A 16264-nucleotide genomic window follows, 5' to 3' on the forward strand; every position below is an offset into this window, starting at 1 on the left:
AGTATTTTGTCCAAAAAAAACATATTTTTAAGTGGTGTGGCATGTTATTTTATTCCTAATGAAACTTGGTAATTTTCCTCATGGCAAAGAAAAACCATTATCTTTCCAGAATTTTTACACATATCAGCATTTTGCCTATGAGCATAATATTAAATCCTAATAGTTGAATCACAGTATTTTACAGGGGGTAGGTCAGTGCCAGAGTTGTTCTCAGAGCACAGTTCACAGACCTGTAGTATGTTTATAAAAAGCAAAAAAAGCAACCTGAGAAGAACAGGTCTGGGTCTGTCAGTAAAACATTTTGTTAAAATTCAGCTTTGAGATTCTTTTTTTCTTTTTTTTCAGCTTTGAGATTCTTTTGAACTCTGGCTAATATTGATAAAAGTATGCCCTCTGTGTCCGTTTTTTAAAAATCTGTTTGGAAAAAGCTTACATTTCTAGGGATATATTTTTCACCTTTGGTTTCTGCTCTCACTTCCACTTTCTGCAAGTTTTCACGGGAATGACATTGATTTTTCCCTTTTCAGAGGGTCACATGTGGAGAAAGTAAAACATACTTAATACATGTTTAATTCAATACATAAGTGAATTTGCCAAGTCTCAGTGGGTATGTTGTTTTGATACAGAAGCAGAGTTTTGTGGGGTTTTGTTTTTTGTTTGTTTGTTTTTTTTAACCTGTCTCCAAGAAGAGTGGAATTCAGGAGACGAAGGAGGGATTTAAGAAAAGGGACCGTCTACAACTAAAATGATGGCAGGAGAGTTCTTGTAAAGTGTGACTCTGAGAACTTCCAGGGGGTTTCAGGCATCAACAACTGTAGTTGTTTTAACAAGTAAAATATTCATATTTCCAAGCTTACAAGGCATTTAAAAATCACTATGGATAACCATATATTTTTCCCTTGTTGGAAGGAAATGAAACAAGAGCAGCTGCTAGACCCCATGACATGATCGTAGCTACTGCAGAAATTCATGACCCCTGTCTTTTCACCCCCTCCAAGACAGGGGCACAGCTCGTTCTCTGCCTAAAAGATGGCGATATATAGTCTGACACACTCTTGGGCACACCACACTGTGTGCCCAAGAGTGTGTCAGGCATCTCTGAAGGTTAGAAGTTCCTGCTTTCACACATGCAGTGTTTTTCCCTTTCCAATACTTACCTCATGATGATAGTAAGTAGGAGTTTAGGTCTGTCGTTCTCTTGTTGAAATCCAGTCATCCACTCTCTGTAATGTGGTACCTAAACAGCCGAACTATAACTGACTTGTATTAGTTTTTCTCTTTTTTAGTTGCAAACACAGAAAACTAACTTTATCTTACTAACTTTAAAAAAATAAAAGGAAATATAAAATGGCTTATTTTCCTTTAAAGGGCACTTCTCCCCTGCCCTGTTTTACTTTCCTGCCCCTTGTGCAAGAAGTTGTAGACACTATTTTGGTTATCCAACATGCATGTGGTTTCTTTTGTGAAAAGTCGTACGGAAGATGCATTTTTATTAAATTCATAAACATTTCCCCCCTTGAAATCACAAAAAAATTACTAAAAGCTTTGCTGTTTATTTCTGATTATTACTTAGTTTGTCACAGTCTCTAACCACACTAATACATGTCTCTATCTCCAGCCTTTGTTATAAACAAAAACTTATATTCTACGTGCAAAAGGTTATATATACTAGAGAGAAGAGAAAACCTATAGCTAATTCCTTTGTATAATTTAAGATACTTGCATTAGTCTTTCTTTACCATATGCCTTTTTAAATTTTCCAAGCTACTCATCCACTTAGGGACAAAAGAAAACCTTATTCATCTAACTCTGATAGGCATTTAACTCACTGACCCAAACAGCAGCCTTATTGAACAACCCGCCTAATGGATGCAGTCAACTTGGCACTGAATGTAGCCCCAGAAGTAGAATGGTTTACCAAGAATGAGACAGGTCTCGCTATGTCGTCTTGTATTATATACTAGTGTAGAGGGTTCTAGCTGACCCCAGACATCCGTCGGTGGCGTTACCAAACAAACATAGAATCATGGGCTCTTTGAGGACCTGAATCTCCTCTGTTATTTTGCTACCAAGTCACTGTCCCATATCTTAGACCTGGCCAGTATGTAGTACTGTTCATAGTGGTCCATTCTACTATTAGGGCAACTCTTTTCTACAAAGGTTCTTCCTCGTGCTGCATATAAGTTTGTCTCCAGGGCTTCACAAAACAAGGCTAATGTCTAAATCTTTACTTCGAGATCAGTTATCACGAACTCTTTCAACTGTTTGCCATTTATTGACATGGTGTCAAATCCGATCACCCTTCTGCTTCTCCTTTGAACACTTGGACAAATAGCTTTTAATTTTATTTCATGCTGCTTGATGAAACTTAGTAATCACCTTGGTTCAGCCTAGGTAGAGACACTTTCTTTGGGGATTGAAAGTAAGTGGAAGTGAAGTCACCCAAAGGAAACCGGTAGTCAACTTGGAAATTTCCACCAAGGACCAAGACTCAGGAAAGTGGAAGGCAGATGACCCTAGATATCCCATGTGTATAAAACAGACCTTTGATTGCTTCTCGGCCATTTGGCTAAGATCAAATGTAAAACAGAGCTTTGACATTGTTTCCTATACTATTTTTGATGTAGCCAAAATCAAAGTCATTCTGAAACAAGAAGCAAGCTAACCCCTATGCCATCTGTGAAATTCTCACTTCTTGGTTAATGTTCATAAAGTCTCTGTAGCCCTCTCCCTTTGTCTCTGTCTTCCCAGTAATAACACTTTTTTTTTTTTTTTGGTCCAGGTTTCCATACTGAATATGCAAAAAGAGTTCTGGTTACTGTATAGGGGTTTGACCTAAATATTTACTTGCTGATTGGTTTCGAGATTCACTTCCATTTTCCCGTGCTCAAATATTTGTACCGAGAGATGTTGCACTTTAGACCAAGTGAGCAGCTTCCCTGCATGATCAGTTAGGAACTATCTTTAGGAGTATTTCTCTTTACTTTTGTCTTTCTAACCTCATCCTTACTCATCTTAATTTAACAATTAGTGTAAGAGAATCAGTCCCTAAGTAACTTTGATTCAGTCCAGCTGCAGTAAGATCAAACAGGCTCAACAGGGACTCAGGAAGATGGCATTGAGAAAGGTACTTCTTCCTAGTGGCATCACTAGGGCTTCATGGAGGAGTGAAATTTGGTAAGAAATATGGAACTGATTCATTGACTTGATGAAGTTGAAGAATATTTAAGGTACTAGAAACACTAGAAAAGCAAAACTGTCTTCAGAAAAGACCCTATCCTTTAAGTATTAAAGATTCTGGAATTTCCTTAACAGGAGAAAAAATTTCCAGATATTCAGGGTCAATGGGAAGGTAAAAGGCATGGAGGAAGGCTCATCCAATTGCTGTTTTCTATCTTGTATCTTTATCATTGGAAGATAGAATGAGCCACCACAATACAATCCGGCACATACAGTATGAACAAGAAGCTTTATAGCATAGATATTCTACTCTTGGAGCAAACACACGTGTCTTTTGAACACCTGCAAGAGAAGCAGCAGGACAGCCTTGTTTTCCTATTACATTAGGTCAACAATCGGAAAAGACCCTGCTATCATTGATTTCACTTGGTGTTAAAATTCTCTTTTACTGATTCACTGCTAAGTGGTAATCCAGACTCCGCGTACGCGTCACCTGTATCAACCCATTCATAGCTTCTTGGGTCTTCCATTTCCTCCATCAGACTTTGTTCCAAACTCCCCCAGACTCTGAAGCAGAACCGAGTTTGGAGATTATGCTTGCCTGAGTGCCACACAAAACTCATCTTTAGTACATAATAAAATGTTGTTCCTCCCTTCATTTTCCTTCCAAATATCTTTGTTTTCATTTTGGCAACACATTACTTAAAAAAAAAAAAAAAAAAAAACTTTGATTTTTAGCTAAAGATTAAAAAACCTTTAAAGAGCCTTAAAAAGAGTCTGAAGGCTTCTCTGAGGGTCAGGTTTTAGAGTTGACAACTTTTTTGTTGTTGTCTTTATTTTCTTACTCAAAAGACAAATGGTTCTGACAGTTGGTACATACATAGCTTATGCCCTCCCCCCAGTGCCCAGCCCATGAACAGTGTCCTCCAGTTACCTGGCCTGATGATAATGGACCTTAAGAGGCTGAAAAATGTCCATGCATGATCTCCACTTCTAAAAAGGAAGAAGTCAAATGCAAAAGATAGTGGTTCTGTTGAAACTCTACTTTTGTCTAATTGTTCTTTGTTAGAGGAAATGGTTCTTGGGGGACAGGCTGATAGGATGTTATGGTCTTAGGTAGAAATGTATACATTCTTTCAGTGGTGCCCTGGGTTACCTGGGTTACCACCCTGTTCCTCTCCAGGTTAGAATTAGAGGGCCCTATTGGCAGAACCTGTCACCAGTCTCCTGGGCAGGACCTGGGGGTGGCTTTCTGAGCTCTAAAATAATAATTCCTAAGAGAGCTTACAAACCGCTTTCACACATGAAACAGCCCTGGGAGGAAGGTTATTAATAGCCCTATCCTAGAAGAGAGAGCTGAGGCTCAGAATTGTTAAGTGACTTGCCAGAAGCGATGCAGCTGGTAAGTGGCAGATCTGGGGACGCAGCCAGGTCGTGCAAGTCCAGTGCTCTCTCCAGCCGCCACTCTGGGGGCACGGAATGCCTCTGAGCACAATGTGTGCTTTGCCCAGACTAACGTGCCCCCTGTGCAAAGGCATCCAGGGCTGTTCTCCTAACCCATGCTAGACCTCAGGAGGCAAAGCCACGTGCGCGCTGCAGGGCCTGCGATCGCTGAGCGCCTGCACGCGTCATCTCTGTCATCCGGTTGGGAGCGACCAGGTATTCTGTCTGACCGGCACTGTGATGATGGCGGTCTGGGAGGCCACCGCCGAGAACAGCTATGGCGCTGAAGCACACTGCAGCAAATCTCCCCAGAGACCGTTGGTTTACTTTCCACGAAGGGGAAAACTCTGCAACCGTGAGGTGCAGCCTATCAATCAAGTTCATGTCATTTCAAATGCAGTGGAGGGCAGAGGCGACTGGGTCCCTAAGACAGGTCTCTCTCCCATGGGCTACGATTTACACCCCCCAGAGACAGAGACTCCTGGAGGGAAACAATGTGGAGGATTCTTCCTCTGGGTTCACAGTTACTGAGGCCGAAGGCACCTTCACTGCACCAAGCGTTTCCCACCCACCCACCCCATGACCTTGAACTGTCTGGGAACAGAGGCTGCAGGACTGAATGCAGCTCTGCCTTCGGTGTTTGCCATTGGAGAGACAGGGCTGCCCAGGCCGGTGTGGTTTCGGGATTCATGTTTGCTTATTCCGGGGGGTTTGTACTGCATTGTTCCCCGGATGCTCACCTGGAAGCCTCCGTGATGCTCTAGAAGCCGCCCTACGTGGCAGGCCAACAACTCCCCATTCCTTCTCTGGAGCTGCGTTCTCCGGGGAGGCACGCCTTTTCATGCGTGCTCTTGGGCTTCCCTTTTCTCCCATTTCTCATTATAGTTGTTTGGCTTCCAGTTAAAATCTGTGCACCGATGGCAAGGTATTCTCTCTTCGTCTGAGTTAAATCTCCTGTAGGAAGCCTGTAAAATGATCTCATCTAATAAGCTTTCTAGGCTTTTCCCTTCCCTAGAGTCTACCATCCATCAGGCTGCTCTCAGCCTCCCTCTACTTAGTCCCTGGGATTAATGAAGGCCACGTGAAGTCGCAGACGGCCTCTCACCCCTTTCCACACTTCACACCTGGAACACACAGGATGGGCCAGCGGGGCCAGAGAGGTAGCACCCTTGGCGGAAATGGCAACATTCCAAGCCTGGAGAGGTGCCTCGTTTTCCTGTGAGGCTTGAGATACACTCTGGCTGAAGCCTTGGAGAGCGGTTCTTGTAGGAGAGACGGAGTACCCCCACCTGGGAGTGGGTGACTAGAAGAATTTTGAGAACTCTCCAGAATTATCTAGGTGACTCCGCCCAGGTAGAAACTCCCCCAGGTGGAGCCTATGACATCTCCTTAGCAGGAAGAAAAGGACTGTGAGGTAGTGAAGATGGAGAAGCAGCCCTTTAAAAAAAGAAAGGGAGTCACAAACCCGGATCTCCCTTCACATAATGTAAAGAAAATTATGAATAAAACTTTTCCTTCCTCCATTCTACATGATGCCGTCCTCCATATGTAGGGAAAACACAATTGCGTTGTCTTTAAAACACACACCCGTGCACGTGCGTGCACACAGTCTCACGCATATGCACATACAGACGTCTTCCAAGAAAGCCGAGCCTTCAAAAAAGAAATCTTATTTTAAAACACTTGGGTTTTTCAGGCCAGGAAATTAATAATTCCTAGACCTGACCCATTTTTGTGGCTGCCAAGAAGGAAAAGAGAAAGCTCTTTAAATTTTGTATGGATCCATTTATCTCTTAAAATACGCCAAAGCAATTTGAGGTGGGGGTGGAAACCAAAGTGTTTATCTCTCCTGCCTGATTCTCTCTTTACATTTCTATGTGTGGGGAAAAGAGTAAAGCCTCTTCCCGGGCCATTCTGACTGAAGCATCCTGTTCCCGCGTTGGAAGGTGCCTGCTAGCTCTGTGCCAAGAGGAGAGAATCACACTTCCTCTCCTGACTCCATTTACTCCATCATGAGGGAGTAGATATTAAGTCTGGATGTCTTTCCTCACCAAATTATTTAACGCCATTTCTGAACTGCTTTAGAAAATGTAAAAAGGGGAGAAGCTGGTTTTTCTTGGATACATGTCTCCTTTCTTTTCTTTCTTAAGAGACTTAATTATAAAAAGGGGAAAAAGTCCAATACCTTCTTGTCTCGTTTTCTCTGTGAGTGACAGCTGATGATCACTTAGTAACCATAAGCCAGAAGTAGGAGAAGAACATAGCCAGGTTGTGATGTGTCTGCCAACAGGGTTCATTCCTTCAGACTCAGACTTCAGAGGAAACGGGATTTTGATCAGTTAAATGCCAACAATAGAAATGGCCTGATTTTCATTTCAAATAGTAAAAGACAAGTCGATATTTAGGCAATGTTTGCATTTTACTAACCCTTCTGCTTTGTTTTTCGATGAATGCCAAGCACATCAATGCATCAGGGAGAGATTGCCAGAATGAGCCAGAGTGCCTTAGACCTCTCTCCCTAGGTAGCACATTGAAACTGGTAGACACCGTGCAGGCCTCCTCACCCCACTGAAATGTCAGAATTGAGACATATCCTTGATGAGAGAGATTTAGGACCCTGAAAACTGAATCTTATCACCAGCGTGTATAGTGAAGCAGTTGCAGAATCACGTTTAAAAGACTTACTTCCTCTTACTCCCCGTTTATTCTCTTGGGAAAGCTGATAAGCAAATGATCCAAGAATTCTTTCCTTAGTAAACAAAGTCAGAATCTATTTCCCCCCTAAAAATCTGAATTCTGTCCTTGTTCTTTTTCAGGAAACCCATCAAAGAGCAAACAGAATTAAAGATGACACTTGATTGTCTGATCCGTTAGTGTGAATAAAATTATCCTGTGATTGAATGTGCCTTAAGTGAAAATTTAAACTTAGATGCTGCATTTTCACAGCTGGATGTAGCATTAACTTCTTCCGGGCTATCTGTGCAGTGAACTATTTTGTTTTTGTTTTGTTTTGTCTTTTAAACTCCACGTTTATCATTCGTTTAGCAGATTTGGGGCTCTTTCTCTACTGGGAATATGTGCAATTATAAGACGCACCAAAAAAAAAAAAAAAAAAAAAGGAAGGGAAAGAACTTTCTGAGTAGCAAATCTGTGCCACGAAGGAGACGTGACATGTAGATGCGGAGCCTGAGGATAGTAATTTTTCTGAGCTGCACACACGAGCTTTTATTTCGTGGCTTTGTCACAGGCTTTTCTCCTTCTGTGCCGTCACCTTTGAGAAAAACGATTGCACCTTCTCCAAGTCTGCCTTTTTAACAGCTACAGTTGAGTTGGCAAGACTTCCCCAGCTCTGAATATAGCCATTTGCCGACTCCGGCCTCTTTGCGAGACTGACTCAAATCTGTGATCTTCTGTTCAGCATACACATCAGCAAAGTGAGAAGATGAGCACTAAATATAGGCTCTATTAACTTTACTTTTAGATTTACTGCCTTCAAAAAGTGCCTATTCTGAGAAACATAAACGTTATTCCTACATATGTATGTACACACGGTACCCAGAGTCATACTGTGCAGCCTTCAAAAACATACCATCTAAAGGAGTAGGTGCTAAGATGAGGAACGCTTGCCAAATGGAAGAAAGTCACTCATTTCCAATATCCCCTCTCGAGTGGCACCGTGAAACAGGCTGCAAACACATTCCCTGAGCATTCCTTGCTGATATAGCCACTTGGTATTTATATCTGACTGGATGGCGGCACACCGCTAAGGCTTCCTGTAGTCTGCTCCCGGGGACTCGATGCTGGACGGAACTGGAATGTTCGTTCAGTCAGAAGGAAACAGTGTTAAGGAGAATTAATAGAGCCAGGATCTGTATTAGGATATGTGTCGTATGTGTGTTTTATAAACTAAGCATTGGTGGGTTTCGCATGTCAGCCCATTTTTTTCCCCCTCCTTTTATCTCTCAGGCTAACATCAGAGAAAATGAAAGAAAAGTCTTGGCTGTGAGGATTGGAGGCTCAGGGGGCCAAATGTCCTTGCCAGATCCTTAGAGCATCTTTACTTTGACTCCTAAAAATAGTAGCATATGTTATCGAGTGGCTTTTGTTTCTGTAGTTCTGTCATGGGCATTGCAGGGATAGATGCTGCTGATGGGACAGTGGCACAGCCCGGAATGAGGGACTCGTCTCCAGGTGTGGCGCAGGAGAGGGTCCGGGGAAATAGGACGAGGTAGACCGTGCATGATTTTAGGAAAAAGGGTTGAAGAGAGGACGTGCTTCCAAAAAAGATCTTTCTCAATGTGTCGTCTGACTCAACCAGCTGGCAAATTACGCTTGCCAAGTCGCTCTCTTTCCTTCTAAGTCATTTGGCTCCATGTTCATTTGAATACGCCTCTCCTTTGGGAAAGAGAGATGCCTCCAGTTAGCCTCTCTCCAAGGAAGCTCTTGACGTTGTCTTGGTCACAAAGTTATCTCCTGCCCCACCCACTTTTCACCAAAAGGAAGTAGAGAGGGATGAGCTATAGGAGATGGTTTCCATGGCACTGCAGTCAGCCACCATTCTGCCTTCCATATAAGGAGCCCCCCTACATACACCAGGGATGAGGCTGGAACAGATTACTGTTGCATAATCTCGAGTGTGGACCACCCTGCGTTAGCTGTCATCGTTCTATGAGACCAGTTGGCTCCCTGGAGAAAGAGTGATACTCTTCACTAAAAATGTCTACTCTTCCTGTTGACGTTCGTTTTCTGTTTTTACCTTATCCAATTTCAACACTAGTCATTTTCTATTTTTTAGAGCATCAGATGTCAGTGCTAGATAAGAGTTGAAGAATCTCTGTGTGGTGTCGAAGTATTGGGATACGGGAGTTTTCTCCTTGGGAACAAGATGGGTGGGGAAAGAGACAACAGGGCTCTGCTCCAGGTTTCTACCTGATGACCATGACTGTGGGAGAGAGAGTTTTGTGTAAATGTTAAATGGTAAAGGAGAAGGGGGAGACAGGTAGAGGCCAGGTTTTCTCTCCACCAAGAGCAAGAATGTCCCACTGAGTACAAGCATAGCCCCACCACGATCAGCTGCTAGTCAGAATACCATTCCCTGATTTAGGGAAAGCCACACAAACACATATAGGGAATATGCCTTTTTTCACATATGTGGTACTGACAGAGCCATGATATTCCTAAAATATAGGTTCCTCTTTCTTATTTTATTCTTAGCAAATCACATTTCTCCACTACATCATGAACCATCACTGACTTATCCAAAATAACCTACATGATTCCTTATGAAAATAAGAATAAAACCTGTTATAAGCAAGTGATTTGGGTATTTTCTTTGTATTTATGTATTATCCAATTATATTAAAACATTTCTATTTACCTTCTTTTTTTCCTCTGAATTATGTTTTTCCAATGCTCTGTAAGAATAAATACAAAAATGATATTCCTTTTTTTTCTGTAAAAGATCTGCAACTCCTTTATTATATTTAGAAATCCAATAAACTTCTTATTACATATACTTGTCTTTGTGTGGAATTCTTTTTGAGTTGGATAATCCTGGTTTCCTTTCTTCTGACCCCTTTTACTGTGATTCATTTTTTATATCATTTGCTTTCCAGATGGTCTTCTGAGAAGGGAATGCCTCTCAGAGCAAATACGATGCCAACAAGAGTATGAAGGCACCCACTCTCCTCCACTAACAGCACAGAAGATCTTAAGGTTGGATGTGTTCTAAAATTACTTGACCACTCTGTGTCTTAACCTTACAAGTGAAGGATTTTTTGCCTTTAAAGCTGGATCCAACCCCCAAATGGGTCTCTGGATGTGGGGGTGGGAGGTCTCCACCACCAACACCGGCTGACTTTTTCACACTTCTTCATCCATACTGTGTGGACTTCTCAGACACTGAGAATCTGCCCTGTACTAGGCATCTTGAAGGACATGGGTATGCATTAGGCAGTTCCTGCTTTCAAGACTTCTATAGTCTACTAGAGCTGATAGATATGGAGCCATTTGGGGAAACAAAAGAAAGACTCAGACACTTGAGAGAGTAATTTAGCATTTTGAAAACTTTGTTCATTGTATCATTTTTTTCCCATTTTATTTTATTTTATTTCTTTTCAGTGTTCCAGCATTCATTGTTTACGCACTGATCTGGAATTATTTTTACCTTCATTTTACAGACAAGAATGCAAGACGTAAAGTTAATAATCCATTGTGACTGTTCACTAAAAGCTTTTTTTTTTTTTTCTTTTTTTCAGTAACAGGCCTACAGGGGAACTAGAGGGTACATGAAAGTCCTCCATAAAATTCAGAAAAGAGTATCTCTGTCTTTCCCACTCTGGCCTTGGATTTCATCTCTCCAGCATCATGTGTCGGCCTACCAATGCTGGTGGAATCTGAGAACATAGATGCAGGAAGCCTGCACTCAGAGGCCACCATTTTTTTTTTTTTTTAAGATTTATTTATTTATTTATTTATTTAAGAGAGAGAGTGCAGGGTGGTAAGGAGAGGGATTCAGGAGTGGGGGTGGTGGTGCAGAGGGAGAGCAACTCCTTCTCAAGCAGACTCCCCACTGAGTGCAGAGCCTGACACAGGGCTTGATTTCAAAACCCTGAGAGACCATGACCTGAGCCGAAACCAAGAGTCAGACAGTGTATCAACTGAGACACCTCGGTGCCCCAAGAGGCCACCATTTTTAAAGGTACCATACATAAGCTGTTTTTGAATAAGCAAATAATAGACAAATCCCTGGGACTCAGGGCATTCATAATTTCTTCCCAGAAAATTGTAAACAGTCATAAACATGTAATCTTGTCTTCCCTTTCCCTGTTTTTCTATTACTCACTTTCTGTTCTTTGACCCTCTTCTGCTCTCTGTATTCTAACGCTAGTAACACATACATTCGTTTGTCCTATTCACAGACTATGAGAGCAGGAGGTCCTCTTAGAGCTCTTTTACTTAGAGCTCTTTTACTCTGATCTTAGGAGAGAACAACAAGTCCCAGAGACATGAAGGGATTTACCTAAGGTCACAAAATAATTTAATGTCAAGGCTGGATCTTGAGTCCAATGCTATCATACTGATGACTTCAGTAATGTGGAAGAAAATGGGACAAGTGCTCTATCTATAATTTCCATTTCTATGAAAAAATAAAGATATTAGAAATAAATGGAAATACAGAGGGCTCCATGTCCATAGACCCTAATTAGAGAAATTCTAAAAGAAAATAAACCAAGGAGGAATATCAGTGATGTGAAAAGGAATGATGATGAGCAAAGAAAATGGCAGACATAGAGTTTAACCTCCAAAAGTCAGGTGTGTCCTAGGAATATGAGGACAGTGGAACACTAGATTATAATTTATAATATTTTTTGCCACTTGCACAGAACAAAATAGAAAAATCTTATGAACATATTTAATAGATGCAGAAAAAGGATGTAATAAAGTAAAAATACAATTAAAAAACCCTTAGCAAACTAGGAATAGAAATTCCTTAACTGAGTAAAGACTATTTATGCAAAAGTTATCTCAGATAGTGAGACATTAGAAGTGATTATTCTAAATTATAAATAAGAGAAAGATACCTGCTATCACCACTTCCATTCAGTTTTGTACTGAGGACTCTAGTCAGTACAGTTATACTAGGAACCTAAATGAAATTTATAAAAGATAGAATGTAAGAAACCAAACCGTCACCAATCATAGATGATGTAACTATAGGAAATTGGAAAACCAAAATGGGCAAATAATTGGCTCCAAAAGTTTAACAAGTTTGCTAGCTATCATGTTAATATACAAAAAAAATGCATTTTATTTGTATGAAACAACCACAAAAAGTTTGATAATGTATTTTGAATAAACCATATAAAATATTAACAAAAAATATAAAGTACCTAAGAATATCTTTTTAAATGTAGAAGACCTTAATGGAGGAAATCATAAAATTTTACTGAAAGACGTTAAAGTAGATCTAAAGAAGTGGAAAGATAGACCATACTCAAAGATAGGCGTATATCATAAAAATATAAATTCTCGGGGCACCTGGGTGGCTCAGTGGATTAAGCCTCTGCTGTCGGCTCTGGTCATGCTCCCAGGCTCCTTGGGATTGAGCCCTGCATCAGGCTCTCTGCTCAGCAGGGAGCCTGCTTCCCCCTCTCTGCCTACTTGTGATCTCTGTCAAATACAAAAAAATCTTTAAAAATATATATATATAAATTCTCCTTAAATCGATCCATGGATTTAATGGAATTCTAGTCTAAATCCCACCAAATTTTTCTATTGACTTTGATAAGCTGATTATAAAATTTCACTGGAAAAGCAAACTCTAAAATACCCAAGACTTTTTTGAAGAACAAGGATAATTTTGTTTATCAGATAAAACCTTACATAAATCTGTGGTCATTAAGGCGTATACTATTTGTATAAAATAATAAATGTACAATTGGACCACAGTTGAGAATCCTAAAACAAAACTATCCATTTATGCTTTGCTTAATATGGGACATGGATGATACTGCAAATCACTGTGGAAAGGGTAGATGCTGAGATAATTGGTTTTTCATGTGGGAAAAAAATAACATCCCATGCCTACCTCATGCAGAAAAAATTTTAAGACCTATTAAAAAATCTTTATGACTTTTAGGTTACAAAGGATTTCTTGAGCAAAATAAAAAAAAAACAAACAAACATTAAAACTACAAAGAACTGATAATTTAGACCCCACTAAAATTAAGAAATGTAGTTAATCAACAGATTCATAACAGATTCAAGGTGAGAAAAACTATTTGCCAGACATGAAACAAACAATGGGTTACTACCATCCAGAATCTACAAAGAATTCCTAAGAAAAAGAGAAGTAGTAGAAAAATGGGCACAAGAACCGATATTTCATGGAAGGGGAAACACACATGGCTAGTTGACATATGAAAGAACATTTAAGTTAGTCATTAGAGAAATGCAAATTAAAACAAATGTGAGTTACCATTTTATATCAACCAGATCAGCAAAAATCTAAAAGTCTGATAATGTCAAGTATTGGAGATAATGTGGAGTAATGGTTATTTATATGCAATACTGGTGGGAGTAGAAATTGTTAAAATCACATTGGAAAACAATTTAGTGGGCCCCTGGGTGGCTTAGTGGGTTAAGCATCTGCCTTTGGCTTAGGTCATGATCTCAGGGTCCTGGGCACCGCACATCAGGCTCCCTACTCAGTGGGGAAGCCTGTCTCTCCCTCTCTCTCTGCTCCTGCCCCCTGCTTATACTCTCTCTCTCTCTCTCTCTCTCTCAAATAAATAAAATCTTCAAAAAATAAAGGAAAGCAATTTAGCATTATCTAATAAAGATAAAGTTGTACAAATCCTACAACTCCACTTTAGCCCATATACCCCAGAGGCAAGTACGAAGATACAAAGAGAGGTACATTTTATTAATGAGAAAAGCTAAAGATAACACAAAGTCTATCTGAGGCTAATTGGTCGGTAAATCATAGCATATTCCTGCAATGGGACAGCGTGTAACTGAACATTAGTGAGTGTGCTCTAGGCTGAGTAACTTGATATGATCAGTTCTCAAAAATATAATATTAGAAAAAATGGTTTTAAAGGATAGATATGTTTATATCATTTATCAAAAAATTAAGAAAAACTGATCATGCTAAGGATCTCTATATCCATATTCTTATATACATACTGGGGAACAAGATAAAAGGAGGAAGATGTGATTGGTGAAAGACATAGGGGAACTTCAGTGGTGTTATTAATACTAGATTTCTGTAGTTGGCTTGTGGGCTCACGGACACGCGTCATGATACGTTATACCATGTGCTCTCTGTGCGTCTTACAGTTCATAATACAATCGTTAAAAGAGAAAGGAAGGGAAGAAGTGCTCCCGGGTAACTCCCCTTTCTACTCCAGTGCAGAGTCAAGTGCTTAATACATCCTTAGCGACCAATGCATCTGAGATTAAGGCTGCCTTTGGAAAGGGGCTAAGGGAAGTCTCCTCTCAGCACTTTTTATACAAAATCCTAGAACCCACTTCTTTAGTTAAATGTAGATGAGGATGAATGGAAAATGGAACCCAGAGCAAAGCTCTCAGTGTGGGCCATGCAATTACAGGATACTTCCCTTCCCATACTTCCTCTGACATCTCCTACTAAGACTTCTACCATCAAGTCTCCACTACATTCTTCATTGAAACTGACTAGTCCCTCTTCCAAGTTCCCTTTACAGTGCAAACTAGCATACCACCCTCCCTCAGTTGTGTCCATACCTGCATACCCAAACAACTATGGGTGGTTTTTTGTTTTTTTTGGTTTTTGTTGTGTTTTTGTTTTTGTTTTTGTTTTTGTTTTTTCTGAGAAGGGAAAAGTCTTACTAATTTAGGGGCTCCCAAAATATCTAGCACAGCCTGGCACATCACAGATCCTAACTGAATTATTATCCAGTGGAATTAAATTGGTCTTCTTCCAACTCCACCTTAGATTCATGTTCAAACCAAAGCATTTCACCTCTTTCTGCCTTGGCTGTTATGCTCAGGAAATAAGTAAAAAATTCATTACTTTACTACGATGAAATAAAAGTAACAATGGTAGAGAATTCTGCGCGAAGCATCCCAAACACGATTCCTGAATTCAGGTGAGAGGGTCTTCCTCTCAACTCTCTTATTAAGGGCATGAGTCCGGTAAATAGGAAGAAGGAAGAAACAAACACACTATAGTCATGTCAACAAAGTCCGCCATGTCCTTTGAGTCATGCAGAAGCCAAATCTCAATTTGGTCCCAAAACCCCCCTCTCATTTACTCATCTAGTGTCTCCCCATTCCTGCCCCATCCTCTTAAAGCCATCTCCCTCACTTTGTCTGCCCTGTCACAGTCCAGGCTTTCATTCCTTTAGGAAATCATTTCAGAGCCCACACTTTTCTCCCTGTTTCAGTCTTTCTGAACCTATCACCTCACCGTCCCTCTAAACCATCCTCCACGATGGCCAGTTTATCTCCAAGCTACAAATGGACCACCTCACTCACCTGTAATCTTGACGATCTCTTCATTGCCCCAGGATACAACACAAACTCCTTGGCATGACCCTTCAGACTCTGTAAGTTACCTTTTCAGACTTATCTACTCCCACTCCTTCCCCCCAACATACCCGCCATTAAACCAGACAACATTTCTAAACTAACCATGCCTTCTCACTTCTCCATGCTTTTGTAGTCCCTTCTTTGTGATTAGACCGCCCCTTCCTCTTCTTGTCTGGCACCCACTGAGAAATACAACAGGACTCCAACCAAAGGCCTGCACTGGGCCCTGACCAACCCTGACAATAGGCCTCTGACCCCTCTTTCTTAGAATATTGACTTTAAAAAGCTTATAATTACAAGTCCGTCCTCTGTCCCTTTGAGGGACACACACACACACACACACACACACACACACACACACACGTTTCTCCTACAGCCCAGGAATATCTTTCTCAAGGAACTGAAAGCCACTGCTTTGAAATGTAATCATCAGAAAGGATAGGGCTTTTGTCTGCCAGTCTCTGGGAGGATAGAATCCTGACTTCATGATTGCCAGCTAGCAGACACAGCTGGGCTAATCACAGTCCTACTGACCAACTCTCTTGCTGGCTTTTTGTAATTTTTC

This window comes from Martes martes (genome assembly GCF_963455335.1).
Source record: "Martes martes genome assembly, chromosome: 1".
Classification (NCBI taxonomy): domain Eukaryota; kingdom Metazoa; phylum Chordata; class Mammalia; order Carnivora; family Mustelidae; genus Martes; species Martes martes.